Here is a 13,214-nt window from a genome sequence, read left to right as displayed (position 1 = left end):
CACAATGACTACTTCTAAGGAATAAGAATCTTGAACTTTCAACTTATTTGTGTTTATGTTTAGCATTTTTGGAGTTCTGTTTGTCATTTTTAGCTTACACTATAACAAAATCTAATTTGTTTTAATCAAGGTTTACAATTATTTTTTCGTTTTTGTTGCAGTCAAATTGTAAAAACTATATTATTTGACGATGTTTTCAAACTATTTGACATATTATTATCATGAGACTTTTTGTTAATTAACGATAATAAAATTGGTATTTTTTTAATTACGTACAATCATAAAATTCAACACTCTCAAATTAGAAGGTTCTAATAGATTGCGAATAGATAAAAACTAAGTAACACTTAACAAATGAAGAGCATCAACAATTCCAAAAAAATTATATCAGCAAAGTTTTTAACGTGGGGAGGAGAAATTATGTAGCGGATAGGTTTCAACTTAATAACTCACATTTTATAACTCACAACTCAGTCTCCTCTTTAAAAGAGGAATTTCAAATGATCTTGATTGAATTACTCAAACCTCCTTAATTAGCTAAAAAAACCAGTTATGCCATTAGCTACCATTATTTGATGATTAAAGTGAACCTCCTTAATAATGGATTCTCACTCATAAATATATAAAATAATGAAAAGTCTGCATAACACTTCCATCAATAATATACAAAAGCATTAATTTATATTGGATAGTGGGGTTGTTGACTAGAGCTCGGAGTACGAGTTTTCATGTATTTAATTGAGCAATCTCGTGAGATAAGAACAAGATGTACTTTCATTATTTATGTCACTTGAATTTGCGTTTGGAGCATACTAGACAAGATCTTAAGGCATTATCCACTATATGTTTTGTTTATAGTTCACATATAGAGTTTAGTTAGATCTTAGTTTATTTTTCTGAATCACAATGTAAACTCAATATGATTCCAAAATGAAATGCCTTCAATATTTACAAAGTCGGTAATAATTTTACCAATTTATGAGAATCTACGAGGAGCAATAAAAATAATTGATACAACTAAAGATCACACAAACAAGTACATCTAGATTTTAACCTTGATAACTTTCTCAATGTGAGAAATAAAAAACAAAAACACAAAGTAAGAGACCATGAGTGCCTCAAATCACAACACAGTCGTTTAGAACGAAGGAACAATTGTTGTGAACCTGCAATCCAAATAGCTCCAAAATCTAATGATAAACGAGGATGCATTGATGAATCTACCACAATTGCCTTGAGTTCCAACGAGACTGGTTTCTCTTCTCTCTCACTTTTCTCGTCTCATTTGCCAAACCGAATACCTTCACACCTCTTAATCTAAACCATCTCCATTAGTTTAAGTGAGATAAGTGAACTTGCAAAAATGTGTATTTATCAACATAGGAAGAAATATCAAACTAAACAAATCTCCCCTCGACCATCTCCATATAATTGTGAGGGAGAAAATTGTTCAGCTTTGAGCTTCTTTCCTATGTTGATAAATTGTCAATTTGTGAATGTCCACTTATCTCATTTAGATTAGTAGAAAGGGTGAATTTTTTTATCAACATCGGAAGAAATTTCAAAATAAATTAAACATAATTGTGGGGGAAGATTTGTTCAGTCTTGAGCTTCCATCATATGTTGATAAATGCCCATTTTGTGCATGTCAACTTATCTCTCATAAACTAGTAGAGAGAGCCAAATTAATAGAGGTGAGGATTTTCAGTTTGGCAAGAGATACAAGAGAAAAGTAAGAGAAAAAAGGAGAGAAAACAATCCCGCTAGAACTCGAGACAACTATGCTAAATTCCCCAATGTCTCTTCATCAACATCGGATCAGGGCAAATTTGAACAACAAGTTCACAACAACTAGTTCTTTATTCCGAACAATTGGATGAGTGATAAGTAATAAGGGGTGGAAGAAATCAAATGAGAGAAATCGGGCCATGACAACATTTTTTTATGTCTTTTCTTATATTCTTAATTCTCTATTTTATGTTTCTTCCTATATCATTTGCCTAATTGTTAAACACAATTTGTGATGTGATTTAAAATACTCATGTATCTATATTTTGATTGCAATAAAACTTGATTGATTGTCTTGTGCTCATGATATTTTCTTCTCATTTTGATAGAGTTTATCACATTAAAATCCCAAAATCATTTCTTTGTATGATATTCAGTTTCTACACGTATTTATTACTGTTCCTCCCACAAACAGTCCAATAATGTACCTTCATTATTTATGTTTCATGAATTTGCTTTTATAGCATACCAAACAAAATCTTAAAGCATTCTCCTCTATACGGCTAGTATCTAATCATATACATATAGTTTACTTAGATCTTAGTATACTGTTCAAAATGTAAACTAAACATGATGCGCAAATGATATGGCTTCACTATTTATGTTCAGGAAAATATAGATAGAAATTTCAACACAATAATAACAATGTCAACTCAAAGATAATAATATGTAATGCATAATAATTTCTCTAACCTATGAGAATTTGTCAGGAGTAATAACAAATAATTGCAACAACTGAAGATCACACAAATAAGGGAAACAAAAATTTTAATATAGAAAATCTTCACAATATGAGAAGTGAAAATCACAGACACAAATCAGTCAACCAAGATTTATCATAATCAAAATAAGGGTGCGTAAGTGACTTCAATCAAAGCACAAATCGTGTTTTAACAATTAGGCAAATAATAGGACAATGGGCTTAAAATAGAGAAATAAAAATATTAGAAAAACCAAAAATATATGATGTCATGACCCGGTTTATCCCACCTCAAATAACTTCTTCTTGATACAAACATTCAAAATAAAGAACCACTTATTACAAACTTACTATCCAAATTTCTCCCCAATCCAATAGTGAACATATACACAATAACGAATCCACCACAAATTCCTTGACTTTCAGTGTGATTGGTTTCTATTCTCTCTAAAAAAGTTATTATCTCTCATGCCAAAATGAACTTCACCCTTTCAAATTTGGCCTATCTCCACCAAATTTAAGTGAGATAAATGAGTTTTCAAAAGGTATTTATTCACAAAGGAATACAATTCAAAACCCAACAAATCTCCTACTCAATTAGCGCCACATACTTGTGAGGCGAAGAATTATTGGGTTTTGAACTCTTTTCCTATGTGAAGAAATGTCAATTTTGTGCATGTTCATTTATCTCACTTAAGTGAGTGAAGTTGCATCAGACTAGGAGTGGTTAGGGTGGTGAATTTACAAGAGAAAAGTAAGAGAAAAGAAAAAAAATCAATTCAGCTAGAACTTAGAGCAATTGTGGTAGATTCGTCAATGCATCTTCATCAATATTATATCAAGGGAAAAATTGGAAAGCATGCTCATAGTAATCAGTCATTCATTATAAATGGTTGTATCAATGATAAGTAATCTGAGGTGGGAGAAATCGATCATGACAAAAGCAAATTGTTTCAGGTTTTGTGAAATTCTTAACTCTTTATTTCAAGTTTATTGTTTTGTTGTTTGTCTAGTTGTTAACAATGATTTGTGTTATAATTTGAGATACTTAATCATACTTTGATCATAGTAAAACTTGGTTGATTGGCATGTACCTCTGGTTTTTAATTCTCTCATTATAAATATTTTCCATATTAAAATCTTGATGTCTCTTATTTTAGTAAATTTTAGTTACTAAAATTATCTGTTTTTTATTCTTACACCATCTCTCCAATAATGTACCTTCATTTCATGACAATGTATGCTATCTAGTTCAAAGATTACTTTGATCTAAATATATTGCTCATAATGATATAATGTAAACTCAATATAATCCCCAAATGATATGGGATTTGAGACAATCCATGGATACAAGTTAATCTCAATAATTAAAGACCATCTAATCTATGCCTCATGTAATGTGGCAAAACTCTTGGATGGGAATTAAGATTTATTGCTCACTTATGGTGAAAGTTCTTTTTAGACAATAAACTTATTCTAGATATGAGTGTAATGAACAATGAGTATTTTTGTTTCTATTACCTAGATATAGGAACAACAAACGTATTAGTAGCAATAGATTTGATGACTCTAAATATGTTGGAAATTATGTCTTAGGAGAGTCTAAATTAATTACATATATACAACATAATAATTAATCTTAGTATGAATAACTCAGCTATAAATTGAAAGAATGAATAAATATGCTAAAATAAGTGACTAACTTAAAAAGAAACTATCAGAAACTATAATAAAGTTAAATTCAATTACTTTAAAAATAAGTTAAGTTCAATGAAAAAAGATAATATGGAAAGCTTGAACTATACTATGTGGTACTATGAATAAAAATATAAAACACACATCTACATTACAACATTCTACATGTTTCAAACCTTTTTCAATAGATTAAAAACCATGAAATTACTAAACATTTATATTTATACTATTAATAAAGCCAAAACAAGTAATAACTACCATACATGATATAATTTTTAAATTCCATTTTTATCTTTTTTAACCTCTCTTCTTAATAAATGGAAACTTCCACATTTTGCTTTCATTTTTTCATCAATACATTATTACTGATCCACAATAGCACGTGAAAAAAAATATCCAACAACTCAATAATAATTATTAGATGCACAAGAAATTTATAAAAGTTTTGTATATATCATATCAACTATTACATCTTATATTCTTAAGTTTACATTTTCTATTAAAATAATATGTTTCATTTTTTGTGGGTCGACCGGCGTGACGGCGTAAAATGTCAGTCGACACGCTAGTTCTATGTCATAGGAATAGAACAAAGCAAAAAGAAATTAAATTTTACCTTAAAAGTCGATAAAGATAAAATTATATTTTGTCCATACACTACCCACAAACCCAACTATAAGAACATATGAAGCACGAATTCGCCAAATACCCTCGCGTGTCGGTGTCCGACACGTATCCGACACAGATACGCTCAGATTCGCGAATGATACATGTTCATAGAGTATCCAAAAATAAAAAAAATAAAAATAAATATCAAGACACGTATCGGATTCGTTTTCAATAAAATATAGGATATATAGATTCATTTTAATGATAAGATAGATTTGTTTTCAATAAACACTCACTTATTTAAAGGTCACATTTAAATATGTTTGTGAGTATTAATAGAGAAGATAAATAAAGGGCTTACATTTATTTTTTAACAGAGAAAAGAAGAAAGAGGGTATGAGAGAAGAAAGAGGGTAGGAGAGAAGAAGAAGATTTACACTTATAATTTTATCATATTTTATGTATTTTTTATTAATTTATTCACGTATCCATGAACGTATCGTATCCTACATTTTAAAAAAAAATGCATGTCAATGTATCAAATACGTATCGTATCCGATACATGTATCCGTATCTGTGCTTCATAGATAAGAACAACAAAGAAATAAGAAACAGAATAAATAAATAAAATATAACTAAGCAACTTAGGCCCAAACTAAAGTTATAAGCCCAAGTCTAGCTCTTTTTGATACATGTCAAACCTTAGGTGGTGAATACTTTATATATGAAAAATAAAAATTGGAAGTGCTTAAATTGTCCAATATGGGACTAGTAAAATACTCATGTTCTCAATATTATATTTTATATACGCACTTTTATTTTTAATAGTAACATTTATACTTTTTCCTACATGTCTCTGATGCAAACTCGCCATTTTACATTATGCTCACTTTCTAGCAAAAATAGATTCTCATAATATAGGTGGTGAATAACTTCATCCGTGTGAAAGGTTAACTGTCAAATGTCCTATAAGTTATGACTTGTAGGAATGGCTGACTCATAATATATTCTAACTAATTATTATTCGCTAAAGTGGCATTTGTAGAGCTGCTATATTATCTACTTTGTATGGAGGTTTCATCTTGTTTTGCTTTTTTTATTCAAGTTGGTATTCATGCTGCTATATTCAAGTTGCTATATTATCTACATTTTCCTTTCTTATTCCATTTATTTATGTCATTTTTTTTTTCAAAGTGCTTCTGCCACATTTATGATTGTACACAAAAGACATTTAATATCTTAGGATTGACTTTTTGTTGAGGTGAATCAAATTCGTAAATATTTGTTGACTATGTAAAAATACATGCCTATTTACCGAATTTTTAATGAGCCTCAATATATATGGTTTGTCTCGATTAATGTATCTTATTGTCAATGTCAATTTAACATTTTTATGACAAAAATCTTAACGCTGTCTAATTTGTACTCAAGGTTATGTTGTCATTGTTGATCCTTGTAATCTCATTCAATGATCTTACCTTATTATTGTACAATTCTTTTATTGAAACTTTGATTCTGAGGTGAACTTGCTACCTAGTGTTTGAGCTGAAATATTTGTGCCAATGATGATCAAATTTGAGAATTGTAATGTTAATGTGTTGGTCCTATGATTCTATCCTAATATTAATCTTATCAGTCATTACGTTAATCTATAGTCAACTTGGAGATACAAATCAATGCATGTGGCTCCAATATCATGATTTAGTAACTAAAGATTCAAACCCTTAATAATCAAATCTGAAATCTTAAACCCTTAATAAAGCGAATGATCATGCACTTCCTAAATATTTATGAAACTTTTGATCCTCATATGATCATTTATAGTACATTATGTATATGTTGCTATTCTCTGGCCTTAAATAAAAAATGTATATATCCTTTATCCCTAAGTCCAAAATCATACAGTTTGTTCCTTGTTTAGTTAGCCTTCTAAATTGATGAAGATCACTTACTTTCATTGACCCATTAAATAGTATACTCTTTTTACTAAAATAGTATTTTTCTGTCATGAAGTTGTGATCAGTAGTAAAAATCAGTCAATGACCAGAGTATAAATCTTAGTCTAGATAAGTTTTTTCACCCAAACCAATTTTGTATGAAGTCGGTGGACAATGATTTTATTATGTGCAAGTTATATAGAATTTTCTTGTCTGGGTCATATATATCATACCCTATGGACTCGTCATTGGGTTGTGTGTTAGCAAAGACAACAACATAATTGCAATGATCATAAATAAAATTTTATGCACTATTTTCCAATGATTCCAAAGGCTATAGAAAGCCTCTTAAATCTAGTTTTTGTGCATAAAAGCTTAAAGTTTAAGATTAAGTTTATTATGCTTAGTACACATGCCACAATCCTCTTGTCTAAAATAATTTCAAATCAAGCTAACTCAATGACTTAGAAATTGTTGGAATTTGTTAAAAAATGATGAGTTTTTGAAGTGGTTTTAATGCACATTAATGAGACAATTTATGGTGACTTTTAAGTTTGTTAAATAAAAAAACTCACTAGTTCCACATTCCTTGTAGAGAGAAGTTTGAAAGCTTTATAAGCCTTAAGTTTCATCATTGGGATGTGCCCCAAAGGGTACAATGAGTTTTGTGGGTGGGTGATGACTCGTACAAATAAAACCCCTCCACACACATGCGCGCGCACCTCCCTCTCTGCCACTCGGGTCTGGTCGGGTCGGTTCGGGCTTGGGCCCAACATTTTTTTTAAATAAACTTTATTTAATTTTATTTATTTTTGGACTATGTGGTCTTAGACCGTGTGTTGACCAAGCCAACACACACATGCCACACGTGTTTGACGTAGTCAACACGGTTGGAAAGTGAGAAGCATTGGGGAGTGGATCTCGGATCGAAATTGTGATCCGTATGATCAATGATTCTAGCCGTCAGATCTTATGACCATTTGGGTTTTGGCCACTGTTTTGGACCGTCAGATGGGGGATCCGTTGGAGGCCTCACGCTATAAATAGATACCTCCTCTCCTCATTAGAACTCGCACATCAAGTTGAAGGTGTTTCCTCACAACTTCTCTTTCTCCCCCCCCCCCTAATACTTTGTCAATGCATTTTCGGCAACCTTCTTCCCCTTTCTTTCCGTGACACTTAAAAATTGGCACAGGCAGCCAAAGTGAGATTTCGGGAACTGACACTGATAGTTAGCAGTGTGGGTAAAGAATTGGCACATGTAGTCATACTGTGGGAATTTGAGTACTGACATTGATAGTCAGTATTGTGGGTATATTCGAGAATGATTCTTATAGTGCAGTAAGAAATCATATAACAGAGAACTGGGATGTTTTATCCTAGGGATGGTGTGGTTGATAGTCTGCTTGCATAATTTTAGCAGTATCACAAAGCGTCTTAAAGAGAGCGACCTAGTCGTGACTCAGCCAGTAAAGATTATCTCGTGTTATTCAAAATTGTTGCGAGCTACGCAAACAACAATTTTAAGATGTTTCGACTACAATGGCATTCGTAGAAAGTATTACTGGACTAAACAGTTATGACCTGAACAAACCATTTCGGTTTGACGGGACAAATTTCAAACGTTGACAAGATAAGATGGAATTTTCCTCACTATGATAAAGGTTGCCCATGTTCTGAAAACCAACATCCCAGTAGTGTCGGATGATGCTAAAAAGAGGAAAGGGATAAACTATCTATTGAAATAGCTCTCTGGAATGAAAGTGATTACTTATGTAAGAACTTCATTCTGAATGGGTTGTCTAATGTTCTTTATGATTACTACAGCCCATACAAGTCTGCCAAATTAATTTGGTATGCACTTGAGAAAAAATATGATACTAAAGAAGTTGAGACTAAGAAATATGTTGTTAGTCGCTACCTCAAGTATCAGATGATTGATGATAAATGAGTAGAGTCTCAGTCCCACGATATTCAGAAAATTGCTCATGAGATCATTTCTGAGGGTATGCCCCTAGATGGACAATTTCAAGCGGCTGTCATAATTAACAAGTTGCTTCCTAGTTGGAAGGACTTCAAAAACCTTTTGAGGCATAAGACCAAAGAAGTCTCTTTGGAAACTCTGATCACTCATCTTTGTATTAAAGAAGAGGCTCGTAAGCAAGATTAGAAATATCAGGTGTTGATTGTCTCCAACAATAGCACTAAGAAGAAATTCTCACGTGTGGTTCTGAAGCCTTCTGACACTAATTTCAAGAATCAGAACCGTAGTGGGAATAAGGCTAAGAACATTAGTCGTAACAAGAATTGGAACCCCCAAAAGGTCCAATATGTTAAGCCACCCGCTAAGAATGACTCTGGCAACCTGTTCATCTGCTTCAAATGTGGGAAGTCATGTCATATGGCACGTAAGTGCAGAAATAAACCTATGGATTGTCCTCCACAGGCCAACATGGTTGATGAACTATTTGTGACTGTATTATTTGAGGTCACTATGGTTGGAGGGTCTGATGGGTGGTGGGTAGATACTGGCGCATCCCGCCATGTCTGCTATGACTGTGCTATGTTCAAAATATACACGGATGCTGATGATAAGAAGATGTTGTTAGGTGACTCCCACACCACTATTGTTGCTGGAACTGGTGATGTGAAGCTGAAGTTTACATTTTGGAAGACTCTGATTCTCAAAGATGTGATGCACTCTAGAGATGAGGAAGAATCTAGTTTCTAGTTTTCTTCTTAATAAGGCTGGTTTTATCCATACCATAGGAGTAGACTTGTATACTCTTACTAAGAATGGGGTATTTGTTGGGAAAGGGTACACCACTATTGGCATGTTTAAATTAAATGTTGATGTTTCTATTAATAAAATTTCCGATTCTGTTTACATGTTGTATGATTTTAATATTTGGCATTCCAGACTTTGTCATATTAATAAACATGCAATTTCAAATTTGAGTAGCTTAGGTTTAATTCCAAAGTTATCTAAAAATGATTTTGAAATTTGTGAATCATGTAGTCAATCAAAAATTTCAAAAAAAACCACATAAATTAGTTATGCGAGAATCTGAGCATTTGGATTTAATACACTCAGATATATATAAATTAGATGGAACGTTAGTGTTGTTGGGTGACTCCCACACCACTATAGGAGCAGACTTGTATACTCTTACTAAGAATGGGGTATTTGTTGGGAAAGGGTACGCCACTGATGACATGTTTAAGTTATACGTACTGAAATTGAAAATCAACTCAACAAGAAAATAAAGAAACTCAGATGTGATAGATGCACTAAGTATGACTCTAACATGTTTAATGATTTTTATAAATTAAATGACATTATTCATGAAACAACTGCACCATATTCACCTGAAATGAATGATAAAGCTGAAAGAAAAAATAGAACTTTAACTGAATTAGTTGTAGTTATTATATAAAGTTTTGGTGCAACACCCTCTTGGTGGGGTGAAATTTTATTAACTCTATGCTATGTGCTAAACAGAGTCCCCAAAGATAAAACTAAAATTTCCCCATATGAAATTATTAAGAATAGACAACCAAACTTGTCTTATTTGAGAACTTGGGGTTGTCTGGCTTATGTCCGGATACCAGACCCCAAGTGAGTTAAACTCGCAAGTAGATCCTATGAATGTGTATTCATTGGGTATGTTGTAAACAACAAGGTGCACAGGTTTTATGACCTTAACGCAAAAGTGATCATTGAGTCTAACGATGCTCACTTCAATGAAATGAAATTCCCTTTTAAATTGAGGAATAGTGGGGGCACAATAACTAGTCACATACATATGATTAGCAATAATGATAACAATGAGTTAGAAATAGAACCTAGAAGAAGTAAGAGAGCAAGGACTGCTAGAGAGTATGGACCTGATTATAATGTCTATACATTGGAAGAGGATCCATCAACACTCCAAGAAGCTTTGACTTCTTTGGATGTTGATTTGTGGCAAGAAGCCATAAATGATGAGATGGACTCTCTAGAGTCTAACAAGACCTGGCATTTAGCTGACTTGCATCCTGGCTGCAAACCTATTGGTTGTAAGTGGATACTGAAAAAGAAACTAAAACCTGATGGCATAGTGGATAAATACAAGGCTCGCCTTGTAGCTAAGGGTTTCAGGAAAAGAGAAAATGTAGATTTTTCGACACATTTTCACCTGCTACTAGAATAACATCCATTAAAGTACTAATATCAATCGTTGTGATATATAATTTTTTAGTACATTAAATGGATGTTAAGACTGCCTTTTTAAATGGTGATTTGGAAAAAGAAATCTATATGGAACAATATGAAGGTTTTGTAATACATGGGCAAGAAAACAAGGTCTGCAAGTTAGATACATTGTTGTATGGTCTTAAGCAAGCACCTAAACAGTGGCATGAAAAGTTTAACGACTTAATGATCTCGAATGAGTTTAAGGTGAATGAAAGTGACAAATGCATTTATTATAAATCAGAAAATGACATTTACACTATCATATGTGTCTATGTAGACGATCTACTCATATTTGGTTCCAACATTTATGTTGTGAATAATGTGAAATCATTGTAGAGCAACAGCTTTGATATGAAAGGCCTTGGAGAGGCAAATGTAATCCTTGGTATAAAAATTACTAGGTCAAAAGAAGGAATTTCTTTCGATCAATCTCACTATATGGAAAAGATACTAAAGAAATATAAATACTTTTACTGTAAACCCGCTAGCACACCATATGATCAAAGTGTAAAACTTTTTAAGAACACTGATGAAGGTGTAAGACAAGTTGAGTATTCTAGCATCATTGGCAGCCTTCGGTATGCCACTGATTGCACTAGACCCGACATTGTCTATGTTGAGGGATTATTATGCATGTTTACTAGTAGACCTAGTATGGAGCATTAGTATGCTATAGAAAGGGTAATAAGATACCTTAAGAAAACAATTAACCTTGGATTACATTACCGAAGGTTTCCAGTTGTCCTAGAAGGATTCAGCGATGTTGATTGGAACACTCTTTCAGACGATTCCAAAGCAACCAGTGGCTATATATTTAGCATAGTTGGTGGAGTTGTTTCTTGGAAGTAAAAAAACACTATTTTGGCTCAATCCACTATGGAAGCTGAGATATAGTACTAGAAACAGCTAATAAAGAAGCAAGTTGGCTGAGAAGCTTCCTTGTAGAGATTCCCCTATGGAAAAACCGATTCCAGCTGTGTTGATTCATTGTAATAGTACCACGACTATTGCAAAAATTGAAAACCGCTTTTATAAAGGTAAGAAACGACAAATTTGTCGTAAGCACAACACCATTAGAGAGTTACTCTCTATAGGAGTTGTTAGAGTGGATCATGTACGCATTGAGAATAACTTAGTAGATCCTTTGACGAAAGGACTAGCTAAAGAGAAAGTCCATAATACTTCTAAGAGTATGGGACTATTTCCCTTATAATGAGAATCACTCATTATGGTAAACCGACCTAACTGACTGGAGATCCCAAGAAATAGGTTCAATGGGTAATAACAAGTTGTGAAGTTATATGAGAATGAACATGTTATAAAATTATGAGAAGCATGATTCATGCAACATATGTAAGGATGAGTTAAACTCTACATGAGTACTCTTAATAGACTCACCTACGTGAATGTGGAAGTGGGGGCCACTTCCTATGAAATTTGGGGGCATAAATTTCTAGAGCATTCACTATATTGGGATGGACGTGCATGGTCTTTAACACACAAGCTTTATAGAATACACATTTGAAAAGGTTGTGTGTGGTTTGATGTTGGAGATAAGTTCAAGACTATAAGTTACTCTAGTAAAATGGATACTTTCAAATGTGAAGGAAGTACTTTCAATTCCACCTTTGGAGCTTAAGTTGTCTTCTCTTTCCCCAACTCTTCAAAATGATTCTGATTAGATACAACCTTGCGGGGTGCTTCTAACTCTTCCAAACATGTCTTGATAATCTTATCCTCCTTTATATGGTTTCCCTCTAGGTCTCCCCTCAATACCTTCTCCAAAGGAGTACTCCTACTCAAATGAATGTCATCAAGCATGAATAAGTCCTCATTGACATCCACCCGAAAGCAGTGTTGTGTGTCCTTCGGATGCTGCATAGCCTCAAAAACATTAAAATTCCCTTTTTGGGCTTCAACTTTTACCTTCAACTTTCCATCATCAACATCAATAATGACCCGAGTAGTCTTCATGAAAGGTCTGTCCAAAATAAGAGGAACTTCCTTATCTTCTTCAATATCTATGATGACAAAATCCATAAGAAAGACCAACCCATCTACCTTCACCAAAACATCCTTGCAACTCCATAAGGATACTTGACAGGTCTATTAGCAAGTTGCAAAGTCATCCGGGTAGGCTTGATTTCCAAATCCCCAATTCTTTTCAGCATAGAAGGGGCATCAAATTAATGTTGGCACCCAAATCAAGCAGTGCCTTTCCCATAGACAATTCACCAATAGTGACCGG

Source organism: Lupinus angustifolius, chromosome LG06 (assembly GCF_001865875.1).
Source record: "Lupinus angustifolius cultivar Tanjil chromosome LG06, LupAngTanjil_v1.0, whole genome shotgun sequence".
Taxonomy (NCBI): Eukaryota; Viridiplantae; Streptophyta; class Magnoliopsida; order Fabales; family Fabaceae; genus Lupinus; species Lupinus angustifolius.
The sequence above is the reverse complement of the archived record's forward strand: the minus strand, read 5'-3'. Positions refer to the sequence as shown.